General features: G+C 39.7%; 1 protein-coding gene across 1 annotated transcript in view; it reads right to left on the reverse strand.

Moving 5' to 3' along the window:
* Positions 1-14,350, reverse strand: part of MALRD1 (MAM and LDL receptor class A domain containing 1) — a 476,497-nt gene that overhangs the window by 404,339 nt on the left and 57,808 nt on the right. The window lies entirely within an intron of this gene.

A 14,350-nucleotide genomic window follows, 5' to 3' on the forward strand; every position in this document is an offset into this window, starting at 1 on the left:
GCCAAGTGTATATCATTAACTCATTGATTGGTATTATTGCCCGATGACTGGCAAAAATGTCAGATAAGTAAACAACAGAGGCACACATAGTATAATCAGACAGTTAGCAATATTCTTGAAGCCTTTTGTGCCTTTTCTTGAAGTAATCTGGCAGCAATGTTTAAGTATAAGTAATTTATGAAGAGCATTATGCATGAACTGTAGAGATGTAGCAAATAAATTCAGCATTGATTTTAATATCAAAGCGATGACAAGTGACTGATCTATGGAGAATGAGAATTTGTATACCGTATCCACCTATCATGCAGTAACCTGAGGCATGCTTGTATATGGGCTCAAATAATTATGTCAACTGAACTACTTTGGGGTTGTTTTGATTTTGGCCTTCTCTTTGTGAATCATTTCTAATTTGAGCAAAAATACTGGATATTCACAGGTATTCTCCAGATAGCTCATTTGAACAAATGTGAGCCTACAGGTTGTTGCACATACTATTCACTTTGGCTGCTTATTATGCATGACATTTATTTGGTCGCCTTAGTCACATGGCAGCTTTATAAACAGAAGAAGTCCAATTAACCCCGTTGCTGTTGCTAGCTGATTTGTTCTCATAGATCACTGTTCACTCTGGCAGAAGTCACCAAGCTTAAAAAATAAAATTCAAGTCATTCATAGCCAAAGCCAAAAATTGCCTTTACACACTCTAGAGCCTTTGAAGAACAGCACTGATTGAGGAATCGACTGTCTTTAATCTGTGTAAAGTTTTAACATAAGAATAGTGGTATCGAGTTTGATGGTGGGGCAGATGTTCAGTCACTTGGAGAGCACAGATAATTCAGCTCCAGTTAGGGGTATTCTCACCTCAGAAAAAGAGCTCTGTGTAAGCTCGAAAGCTTGTCTCTCTCACCAACGGGAGTTGGTTCAATAAAAGATATTACCTCATCCACCTTGTCTCTAAGTTTTTACATACACATTCATTGTTGTGTGGACCACCTTCCTTCCCACTGGTAACCCAGTAATACCTTTGTGGTGATGTTTATATGCAATGGTGTATATGAAAACGTAAGACTAGGAAAAAAGTTAATGCAAAGGGACGGGGGCGGGAAGAGTTAAATGTGATCTAGCACCTAGAAGCAAGGAGAACCAGAAGTAAAGGACCAGCCAGCTCCTTGGCCAAACAGCAGTGCCCTGCAGGCCTCAGTTTAATAACTCTTTACTAGTCAGAAATAAAGACCTAGCTGAACTGCTTTACAAATGGTCAGGATTATAGCTAAGGGGTGGTCTTCAGATCGCTGTGTCCCAACAGGTTTATAACATTCTACATGAAGGTTTATCTCTTTATCTTCTCAGTATTTAATCTCAGTTGCTAAGCCATAGTGTGCTGTCACTGGAGATAGAACTATTTTCAGCAGGTAACATACAACATACTGTCTTAAGTACTCATCATTTAAGTGAGTCATGTAGTTGTATAATGTATTCAACATAATTCAGCATAATAACCTGACATCCTAAATGACAAAATGCCAGGGGGATTTGTTCTGCCAAACAACAAAATTATTTTCACATTGAAAAAATCTTTTACCACTTCACAGGCCATTTTTTTCCCCAAATGGGCAACCCAAGCAGACCAGGATGTTGGAATATTAGTGGCCATGAGGGGGAATACAATAAGTAATCATAATAACATATCCGGTTTTCAACAAACATTGAAAAAAACAAAGCAAGAGCCCAAGATGGTTGTCATCACAACCTACGTATAGTGTTACTAGTTGAACAACCATGTCACTGCCCCTCAATGACCTCCCACTTTTGGAACTCGCCCTCTGAAAAGGCTCACTATGTTAAGTGAGCTTAACTCCCATGCTAAATTTTCAGCAAGAAACAAGAAAGGTGTAACACTAATATTGCCAACCTCAGCTGTTCTAAACCCATAAGATTGACTTTAATTAAAAAAACAGATCAAACCAACAAAAACAAACCACGATTTCAAAAAATAATAAATTAGGGGGGGGGTTATTTGCCTTCTGTTTTGTGAGTCTTTAATGGTCACATTTTCAAGATTTTCTCTGCAATCATGAGGGCTGGAAGATTCTCATGGAGAAGCCCCCAGGAATTGGGGCTTTAAGATAAATATATATCATAAAAAAGATGAATGTTGGCAACACTAACAGTTTGTGCCACTGTCCCCTGCAATCACACTTATTTATCTACAACTTTCAGACATTGGTACTTGAAGCACTTCCACGGCTAGAAACTCTCATAACAAAAGGAAACCCTTTGAAACAATTCAGAACTCCTTACTTACAATGTCCTCCTTCTCCTGAATACATACCTCATGCAGTAGACAGAGAGAAATCATGTATAAAATCAATCCTAAACCCAAAACTAACACTTAATTCTGCAGATTTCAGGTTCTTTCAAATACAGGTCAGTCTATTCCCACCTGAAACCACATAAACTCTATTACATACCCACCAAATTTGAACCAGGGGAAGTGACACCAGAAGAAAACCATACATGGCTTCATACTCTAGCCTGCAAGCAAACATCACCTATTCTGTGCTCTGCCTGCCAGGGAAATAGTCGCCCTTTTTCTGGGGGCATTCCATTTATTGTGACAGAATTAAAACAATCACAAAACCCCAGCAAGGATATCTTTATCCACGGTTTCTCCTTCACAAACTTCCAATTGCAGTGAGCAAATATGAGCTAAAAATACCCGAAAACAAAATGGAAAATATTTTCCCCAACTATTTAGGCAAGAAAACTCTTTAATGTGTTTTTGATCCCCCAACTGTTCTGGGAAAAGCCAACAGAGGATAACTATAATTGCAGACACAACATTTATTATTTTTCTCTTTTGTTATTTGAATGATCTGTAAAGTTTTAAAGCAAAGAAAATAATTTAAATTTTTCTGCCCAGAGATATTTGTATATTTTTGATTTGGAAAAGGTCCTTTTAGGGTGCAATACTTCCTGCAGAATATGCTGGAAGTGAAATTAATATTGAAATCTTTTGAGGAAATAAATAAATAAGGTCCACTAAAATAAAGAGGTTATATTTTCTTCAGCATAATATCTTAGAAACAAAGTTCAAGGTTCTACTCCTATATCTATCTATCTGTATATCTATATATGAAGACAGACATCTAGCCAGAATGCAATTGCCAGCCCACATACAGCTAACCATTGTAAAATGAAGATCCTCCTTGGAATTACCACACAGTATATCACTATAATTACAGAACTTTGATCCAGAGGCACAAATCCTACAAAGAAAAAGAGCCAATGTTATCTATCTTCTGGTGATACAAATCACTACAATGAGGAATGTCAGGACCATATTTTCATAAATGTAAGAAATCTAACCTTGGGGGACAGAATATAGTGCTAAAATCTTAGACACTGCCTGAAGGCAAACAGTTGTACAAATGCAAATTTGTATTGTTGCAATGATGGAAATCTAGCACTGGGGGTAGATATTCATTATTATAATTAGGTTTGAAATCTGCCTGAAGGCAGTTTCTAGTTGCTCTGGTCCAGGTCCATACAATTTGTCACTCTCCCTCTGTTCTCTTTTAGCACTATGCCTCCAAGCAGTACTATTTATCTTTTTTGTAAATAGTTGAGTGATTTAATAGCAGTGAATGAACTTGAAGGCTTATTAAAATATGTATCAGACCTTCTTGATGCATAATAGCAGCCAAATTCTCACAAGGATTAGACGTTCAGCTACACCACAAAAAGTTCAGGTTCTTATCCATACTACTTTGCTTTCCAGCCCCCTGCCCCATCACCCCAAAGTATCTGATCTGATCCCTGCTTTCCTTTTCCCCCCACTCAGTAGCCCCATCCCCCCATTCCCCTCATCTCTGATCAGCAAAGATGTTCCCACACTATTTCCAAAAGCAGGCTGCCACTCAAACTCATAGATACCTTTCTCAAATGAAGGACTTCTCTCTCTCCCTGCAGCCAACTGCATCTTTTGGTGATATTCCCCAGGTGGTCTTCCTCCACTACTGAATGCAATCTACTCAAGAAGACTCTTGTACACATCAGGGAAAGCATGTGCAGAAGGCTGTGCATATTTTCATTTTTTCTTTCTTATCTCATCCCTTTTATAAAGAAGGTTCATGTTAGGCTAGAAACCAGCAAGAAGCAGCAATCTGAGACTGGTCATAATTGATCAGAACCAGTTCAGAAGAGCTACTTGAACATTTTCCATTAATTTATATAGTATGATGAAAAATAGTCTTTGGTTCAAATAGAAGTTGCAGTGAAAAATGCCCTCCTAAAGGATTTTATGTGGGCTTTTGCCAGTTTTTTGTGTGCGCGCACGTGCGCACTTTGGGCCTTTTATTTTTATAATGAAAATCTGAAAAATTGCAAACGAGTCTTTTGACCCAAAAAAGGGGGGTTTGTTGAAGATTTTTGTGGGTGTGAAATTTTTTTCACCATCAGCTCTACAATCTCAGCCATCCCTGTATGTGGCATAGCCCCAGAGAATGCACATTTTCCCACGGCTCTGAGAATGTGCACACGCAGAGAAAAAGTCATTCTGAAAGTGAAGCCTTATAAAGAAGGAGCTGCAAAAGAGCAAAGACAAAGCACGGCACTGCAAAATCTCTGGGTATAGAAAGAGAGAACTAGAGGCCTGGAAAATGGGGATGAAAGGAGGTATAAAGAATGGACCATCCTCACGTGCCCCGGTGTGGCCCTGCCTTAATTTTCCCCAATTGGGGCAGCAGTGGGTTCACTTTAACAGCACAGAGCAATGAGAAACCAACATATGTAACAAAATAGCATATCCCCATTTCATAAGGTTTCAGGGCAGGAGCAATTACAACAAGCAGCTCAGAAGGTCCTCATCTCAGGACCCTGGTTCCGAGCTCCCTAACTTAAAGGTCACAAAACAAGTGTGGGTCAGGTTAGGCTAAACTCCCACAGCCTGGGAGAGAAACCACCACCCGCTGAAGCCAGGATGGCTTCTACTCCCCTCTCTTTCTGTCCCAGCTTTCTGCTCCTGTTTAAATTGCCCTGTCCTAGAGCAGGGTAGGGCCTCCTTGATTACACTCCAGGCTGTCCTTGCCATAGGTTCCAGCCAGTCCCTTAGGATATGTCTACTCAGCAGCTGGGAGGTGTAATTCCCAGCATGGGTAAACATGTATACACTAGCTGTGCTCGAGCTAGCACTGAAAAATAGCAGTGTGCCCATGGCGGCATGGGCAGCAGCTTGAGCTAGCTACTATCCCTCCTGCCTCCTGGGTAGGTACTCGGGCTGGTAGCCCAAGCCACCACCACCTGTGCCACAACAGTCACGCTGCTATTTTTAGGTGCTAGCTCAAACAGAGCTAGTGCATGTATGTCTGCCCACACTCCCAGTTGTTGCGTAGGTATACCCTTGAAGTGGATAACATACTCCTTTCCAGGGGTATTAGAAAGAGATTGAAGTCCTGCACATGAAATAAATGGGGAGCCAGAAGGAGAGGGGGTGAAAGAAGATTCCTTGAAGGAAACAGAAATATTTTGCCTTGAAACCAGAAGCAAAGATACGAACAAGCTGTGTGAACAGAGCAAGTGAACCAAGAAAAACACCTGAAAAAGTTACATTGTTTAACTGAAAGTGGTTTTGTGATGGTTCTCTGAGTACCCAGGGCTCTGAGTCACCTTGTTAACCCCCTGCCATCAGTGTGAGAGATTCTTGCTTGTGCTTAGTTGAGTGTCAGCTCCCTAACACCACCAGCCTGTTAGTCCAGAGGAGAGAGCTTGAGTGGCTCTGTCAGCCCCTTCCTTTGCAAGTTAACAAATAGGTGCACCCCAAGTCCCTTTGAAGCATTCTCTTGAGGTATTCAGCCTCTGACCCTGGCATTCACAGAAATATCAGGCCTGTTGGCCCCAAAGGACCAGCTTGTACGATTCAGCTCAGGACCAGCACTTTGCTTAACACGTAGCACTGAGATATATTCTTGTTTTCCCTATGAATAAGGATACATCAAAGGTTAGAGATTCAGGAGATAGTGAGTAAGGATATGGGGAAACAAATGGTTACATATCAATAAAAACCATAACATGCTTTCCAGAGATTAAACGTAACTATCAGGTTAGCTCCTGTCTAAAAAAATTTATCTCACTCAAAGTCTTTTTTCAGTGTTTTCAACCAAGGTTGGCTGAGAGACCATCTTCATGAATGTAAACCCACTGCCAATTTATTTACATTTGGTTCAGAGTGAGGGGGAGTCTTCTTGGCCTCCCACATATAGCCCCAAAGTTCATTGTCAATACTCAGACAGGATAATCACCCATGGTTTGTTTTTCTTGTTGACTTCACATTTCGTCATTAATATTAGACTTTGTGTGTAAATAAGGTATTCACTGTGTTAGCTTCCAATGATTAATTTACATTCCAACTGAGAGAAACATTTCTTACCTCTGGTTTGGAGGAAAGCCTGTTTTTCACCTCTGCTGGTGACTAATGCGTTGATACAGACTTTAACAACATTTTTAGTATACATACACATAACTTCTTACATAATATTGTTGTGAAATATACGTATAGTTACTAAGGACCAGTGTGACCTGGCTCTCATTTAATACCTCATATGTTTTTCTTTAGTAAACCAGAATGTACATATCAGAATCAAGATATTCCCGTAACCCCCTTGCCAGTTGCCATTAAGGGGTACTTGGGTCACAGGTTTTAAACTGATTTAGTTAAACCAGTGTAAAAGTGCTGTGTGTACACTATTATTTTGGTTTAAAATCAGGCTTAGCTTTAATCAATTCCTAATTCACTTAAACTAAATTCAAATAAGCCTGCTTTAAAACAAATTGAGAGTGTCCATGAAGCTTTTTCCACTGGCTTAACTGAATCGGTTTAAAAATCACACGTTAACTTAAACTGGTGCAACTTTTTTGCATATAAAAGTCCTATTGTCAAGAGATCCCACACTTGAAGATTCAAACAGGCTTTGACATGAGTCTGGAGGGTAGGAGGAAATGCATATTATACCTATTTTTCATGTTACAAGATGCAAAGTAATCTATTTATAATATAATGCATCACGTTATTAGTCATTCTCATTAAATTTTTATGGATCCAGGTACTGCCAACAAGTTAAATAGGAACATAAACCTGTAACATTAGCTTCATCGTCTGAAAACAATATTAGGCCTCTGCTGGCAGCACAGTTTCCTTGCTGGGAAAATTCTTCCCCAAGGGGAAATGTGGTTATAGCTTCTAAGGACTGAAAATTTCCTTAAATATAATATGACCCTTGAATGCTAAAGCTACAATGCCATGAGTTTGCAAAGTATCATAGCAGCAGTGTATATCCCTTTAATACACAATCCCATTTGGCTCTATGCTTATTCAATTTTTATATACATCATGAACTTTAATATTGCTAACCTTCCAAGTGTGCTTACACAGGAACAATTTTATCTTGTAGCTAAAAAAATAAAACCCCACCAAAATAAATTATATATCCCAAATTTCACAGTTACTGAAATGAGAAGTAGGAGTTGAGGTCGATATCCCAGAAATGCATTATGCATATGATTATATGATTTCTCCAAATTCTAATTGCCAAATTCAAACTGAACTACGTTAATGAAAAAAACAAGCAGTTGCCGTAACCCTTGACTTGATCTATATTTAATGAGTATTGACAGGCTTCTTTATATTTATGTGGAAGGCAATAATTGCCCTCCATCTCCTCCCAGTTAAATGGAACTAATTCAATTGTTAGATTACAAATGTAAAACACTAAGCTATAAATACATTGGGTTGAAATGGACCCTGGGCAAATTTCCTCCCCAATTGCTAATAAGAGCTAATAGAATCAATTTGAAGTGGAGTTAAATCCAATATATAAACTAGTGCATGACATGGTATAAACACTACACTGAAAATTAATGTACCTTTATATGTTGGTAATGTGTGGTATTACAATTGATATGATGAGTTATGCTGATTTCATACTTTCATATCCAGCACAATCGACCTGATCTTGTGAGGTGCTGAGCACCCTCAACTCTCTTTGAAGTCAATGGATGTTTAAAGCAGAACACCTTGCAGAATCAGGTCCTGTAATAGCATTGGCCCTAACATTTGCCATAGATCACCACCAATATTGATCCATTAAAATACCATATGGTACATGAAACAAGTGTGTAAAGTACCCAGTTGCAGTTATAGCCTTGACATTTAACATGTTTCTTACTCATTCCCACCCCCACCCCCCAAAAAAAGGTCAATTTCCAAATGTGCTGCTGCAAATTTTGCAGCCTTCTAACAGCTAGAGAGACAAACAAAGCCCTGCACAAACGGCTCCTTGGTAAACTAAATTGAGAGAGCTGACCCAAACCACTAGAGCATCATAGATTTTGACTAGGTAACATTGCAATAAAATACTAAGCAGCACAAGGGATGTCCTTATAATGAGAATATATAGTGTTCAACAGAAGATGAGAAAGACTGATGGAAATAAGAACAAAACCTAAGGAAGGAAATACAAAACATTAATCTGCCCTTCCATCTCTAACATGTGCTATAATTCACATATTCACCTCAAGACTTTATCAGTAGAAAAAGGCCTTGAACAATACAGTCATCTTGTCCATTTCCCTCTGTCAATGCAAAGTATTGCCTGGGCCCAGCAGGGGCAGGATCACTGGGAGCACCGAAGAGACCCTGCTCTCAGTTCAAGTGCCTGGTCCCAACACAGCCTGCAGCAGCAGCCCAGAGATGTGATTGCAGAGGAAGTCCTGCTCAGTCTCAGGCTAGAGCATGCCTGGTGTGAATGGTATCTTCCAGGAATTTAGCTGCTAAAATCTAAGTCTCTACTGAGCATGTGAGAACTTCAATTTTCAAAGGCTTATTACTTTACCAAATTTGAGTGGATTTTCAAGACAGGGAAAGTTATCTCTCTGACACAAAAAACAACCCCCTGCCAAATTTTAAGTCCATTTTCCAAAAGAGCTCTTCAAAAAATTAAAATAAATAAATAAAAAGGACACTAGCATTTTTTTTAATATGGACAAAACAACATATATTTCCCTAATTTTATTCTCAGAAATGGCTGAACCATTTTGGCTGATTTTTTTAAAAAAAGGCCTAATACAGAGATGGAAAATTTCAGCCTGAACAGTTAAAGTTTGGTAAATTTATAAGCAACAGAAAACCTGGTCTTATAATGGGAACTGTCAGACAGCCGTAATAATACATTGTGTTTCCAGCCCTGCCTCTAATATTTTCCTCCTGTCTACCAGAGAATCACAACTATTTAATAATTTGTTCAGCATAAATATATAACAAAGATATTAATGTAGCACCTCATTTTAAAATATCCATGATTGTTTTCAAGACAATACATGTAGGCTGTAATTTTTGAAATACAGATAAGAACCTACATATTTTTAGTGTACCATTTTTATTTCTCCTGACTTTCTAGAAGCAAACATTCATTTTTTCCATGAAATTGAGCCAAGACATTTTCAAGAAGTTTCTTTTAGCTGGATTTAAATATTTTATATATTTTAGTTCTGTGATTCATATAAATGCTGAAAGGATAGATGATGCATGAAATATGAAGATGCAAAATGAGGACTTGTAATAAAAAGTTCCCATTTTATTTATCATTTTTCTGGTTCTTTATTAAAATCCCCCCCAAATTTAAAGGATTTGAGTTGTTAAAACAACCCTATTTCTTGTGTCAGTGTGAAAACAAGTCAATTGAATTCCATTATGTAAATATCTTACTGATTTAAAATGGAGATGACAAATGCTCATTAAGGGATTCCTTAGAATATGTTTTATTGATCAGACAGATAATAAGTGTTACATTATGGTTTACAATATGAAAGCCTACTAAAGCCAAGAGACATGCTGGAATCCTCCCAAACTAAGCTGGAGGCCTCCTCGCCCTACCTCTGTCTGCTCCATCCCCATCACCCACACCCCACCCCACCCAAGATCACTGTAAATGGAGTTTCACTAGCAAGATTGGCTGGCGACAAACCATCTCCTTTTAACCGTAAGAACAGTGTCATGGCTTTCTTTCACTCCTGGTGTTTGGGATAATGTCAGTAGTGGTGTTCATATGTGGGGGATGGGACAGGGCAATGGTGGTGCAGCCCAGGAAGGCTTTATTCTCAGTAAGGGAGCAGATATAGAAATACTGGAAGTCAGGGATTCTCCCTACAGTCTATTCCCCCACCTTATCCATAACCTGAAAGAGGAGGAACGGACAACCAATGGAATAAAAGGCTGTATTCTAAAGAGATACAGCTTACAGGGAGGTTTCATTACAGTAAATACTCACTGAAATATGTTGAAGCTAAATTGGAAGAGATTTCTGCTCCACTTCCCTATAGCTCTAGTACTAGAAACATACATAAAGCCTAAGTAATCAAAATGTTGAGTCCTTTGCAGGAGTTTAGGAAAGAAAAATGTCACCATTGTGCTGTTTTGACAACTGTTAAAATTACAATCTATTATTTTATGTTCTCAGGAATTTCCTGGTCCTGCTTGCATGCTAGGGGCTCTGTAGGGAAGCCTCCAATTTGGGTCTAGCAGCAGTCAGTTTGCAACCAGCCAGTCAGCCCAGAGTAAGGTGGGAGGAGTTGAGCCTCTCTGCTTTAGGGAGCAGCTTGTGGGTTATCATTCTGAATTCTAAGAAATAAAGTAGAGAAACGCTGCAACCTTCTAGAAATTCTGTTTTATCTTCTCCTCGGTGTATATGCTGTGACCATAACACCCACAACCAAGGAGCATGCTCCTATTCCAACCTATAGATAATTTTTGAAATACAGATAAGAACCTACATATTTTTAGTGTACCGTTCCCATATAGATGGGAACATTAGTTGCTGTCCCTCCATGAGCCCTCTGCAAAGATTTCCAACCACTTAATCCATATAATCATGGCCCCCAAGACCCCCAATGAGGCTTCGCTGGGCACAGGACTCTGCAGTGGTGGATCCAGTTGCAGGATGGAGACCTTAGTAACAAGATGTTTGTTTTTGTAAGTCACCTATACAGTACTTCCTATAACATTTTGGACTCATGTGTGCATGGGCGGCACGCCCTGCCCCTTCTGCCCAAGCCGCCCCTTCAAAAGACATTATAGCCTTCAAGGACATAATTGTGAACAAGGACTCACTGTAGTACCACCTTGTGCTATAAAATTGTATTGGAGAAAGCATACATGTAGTTTCAGAATTGTACAAAATCAGTACATCTGGAAGAATTAGGATGGAAGCTAAAGCTTACATATTGAATTGTATGAAATGGGGAGTGTATCGATAATCTGAAAAAAAATTAAAAGAATCAGTGTCAACTTCTGCTGTCTTAAACTAGCTTTGCCTACAAGTTTGGTTATGCGTGTTAACATAATTCAGTGCTGTGCACTCTGTCCTGTCCTTCCCTCCCTTCTGAAGTTATTGCCGGGTGTTCTGCTTCCCAATGATTGTCTTAATAGCTTTCTGAAAAAATAGTTCTTATTTTATGATGAAAAAGTCACTTCCCTCTCCTGTTTACTTTTACCCCTCGGGTTACATGTTAATCAGCATTATCTTGTCTCTTTTCATCAGATAGTGTCACTTGCCTAGGTGTGAGAGAGGAACTAGCTTGGGCTTTGTACAGAAAAGAAATGGTGCTCCTTTCCCCACAAAATGTTTACCTATTTCAAGGACTTTCATATAATGTTAAACAACCTCTCCCCTTTACTGGATATCTCTGGAATAGAATTATATACACATCAGTTTTGATTTAAAATAAAATAAATTAGCCTGTCTTATATATGACAAATAAACTGTATCATCTCTGCAAAAATGTGTCCCATAAAAATGTTTGGCATTTCTGTAGCCATGTACCGGTACCTGGAATGAAATCAGGAACAAAAGTAGTGCCTATGTACAGTAGCCACTTTTCAAGTTAAACAAGTAATATTTAAGGCCATTTTGTCTTTCTTAAAATCAGTATGGAATATTAAGGAATAATTATTAGTTAAAAGTCTTGATTTCAAATTATTTTTATGTTATACCACTATAAAAAGGCATGTAAAATTTGTAAGAGATTAAAAATACTTCATATAGGTGCTGTTATTTAGCCAGTTTCTGTAATGCCCTTTAATCTCAACATCCAAAACAATTAAATGAGAGGGTATGAAGCCCAATCTAAACACACTAGTTCATTAATGTGGAATGTAATAAATTCTCACAGCCACTTAAAAAATACTAGCCAATAGAACATGACTTCTCTTTAGTTCAGATACTCAACTGTGCTATGGCTTACTTTTACTTTGCACTCTTAGGGATGTTTGCATGCTACCTGGCTAATTGGCCATGGCAGGATCACCCTGAATCATAGAATCATAGAATCTCAGGGTTCGAAGGGACCTCAGGAGGTCATCTAGTCCAACCCCCTGCTCAAAGCAGGACCAAACCCAACTAAATCATCCCAGCCAGGGCTTTGTCAAGCCTGACCTTAAAAACCTCTAAGGAAGGAGATTCCACCACCTCCCTACGTAACCCATTCCAGTGCTTCACCACCCTACTAGTGAAAAAGTTTTTCCTAATGTCCAACCTAAACCTCCCCCTCTGCAATTTGAGACTATTACTCCTTGTTCTGTCATCTTCTACCACTGAGAACAGTCTAGATCCATCCTCTTTGGAACCCCCTTTCAGGTAGTTGAAAGCAGCTATCAAATCCTCCCTCATTCTTCTCTTCTGCAGACTAAACAATCCCAGTTCCCTCAGCCTCTCCTCATAAATCATGTGCTCTAGCCCCCTAATCATTTTTGTTGCCCTCCACTGGACTCTTTCCAATTTTTCCTCAAATGTACAATATTTATATTCCAATTGATTTATTTTATAATTATATGGTAAAAATGAGAAAGTAAGCACTTATTCAATAATAGTGTGCTGTGACCTTTGTATGTCAGACAAGTAGTTATTAAGTGAGGTGTAATTTGGGGGTACGCAAGACAAATCAGACTCCTGAAAGGGGTACAGTAGTCTGGAAAGATTGAGAGCCACTGAATTAGAGCACCTGTGAGGCTCCTCTCACTAACACTGGTAAAACCCAACTGGTGCAAGTCCAGCTGGGATGCAGGGATTTAAGCCACCTTTGTCCTCCCTGGATCCTAGGCTGGCTATTCATTGGTCTGATCTCCCAGTGTCAGTTAGAGAAGTCCTGAGGCTGTTCTATAGCCCCAAGGAGCATACCAAGTTCTGCATCAGCTTATGAAGATAAGGGTGCCCCAATCGCTCAGTGTGATTTTTTAAAATGTATTAGTCTGCTCCACCATAGGTGCTGGACATAGCGGTACTGGGGGTGCTTGAAGTGGTTTCCATCATAGACTGGGCCCACTCTACCCGCCCCACTGCCCGCGTCGATCGCGATCGTCTCATGATCGATATCTCATCACAACACATATATCGATCCCCTCGAGCTCCCTGTCGTTCTGTCACCACCACCCACGCGGTGGGTGGCGTCGACATGATGGGAGGCGGGATCGACGACATGGAGAGGGACCGGATCGATCGCCGTGAGGGAGGGTAGTGAAGTGATATATATAGATACGATTTCAGCTGTTTATTCACGTAGCTGAAGTTGCATATCTTATATCGATTTTCCCCTTAGTGTAGACCAGCCCTGGGTTTACCATTTGGTTCAATGGCTCTCAGCACCCACATTATACAAATTGTTCCAACACCCCTGCTCTCCACTATGGGAAGAGAAACTAAAAAAACAACAACAGTTAGCATAAATAATATCACAAAAGACCATAGCCCCAAAAAGACTTAGCAGCCAACTCTGACTTTGGATACCCTTTCCAGATTTGTCCAAGCTAACTTGAACTTCTCTTGAGGTTTTTGTTTTATCCTGCTACCTTTGCCTCAGGTGATTATCCATTTACTAATTTACTGTGGTTAGAGTGACGCTAATCTGGTTCTCTTAAAAGGCATTCACATTTTCACAGGGTATTATGGCAGCTTGGGATTGCGGAGCCATCGGGAAGCATCACACCCTCCTTTCCCTCAACTATGCCAATTTCCATGTGGCGGATGGCATGCAAGTCACTATGCTGATGCTAAGTCACTCTAGACTCTACCTGTACTGTTATGACCCCCCCCCTCCGCCCGTTACTAGTTAAGACACCTTTAGGACTACTTTGGACCCAGGTTGCAAAGTAGCTTAAGTGAAATTGAAGACCAGGACCAAAGAGAAATTCCTTACCTTTGTACATACCCTTGCCCTAAGAGGGCCCAGTGCAACTCAGGACTGTCTACAGTTAGACACCCGTGGATGGCCTGTGCAAGTTGACTCAAACTTGCGGAGCTCAGGC

This window comes from Mauremys reevesii, linkage group 2, assembly GCF_016161935.1.
Source record: "Mauremys reevesii isolate NIE-2019 linkage group 2, ASM1616193v1, whole genome shotgun sequence".
NCBI lineage: Eukaryota > Metazoa > Chordata > Testudines > Geoemydidae > Mauremys > Mauremys reevesii.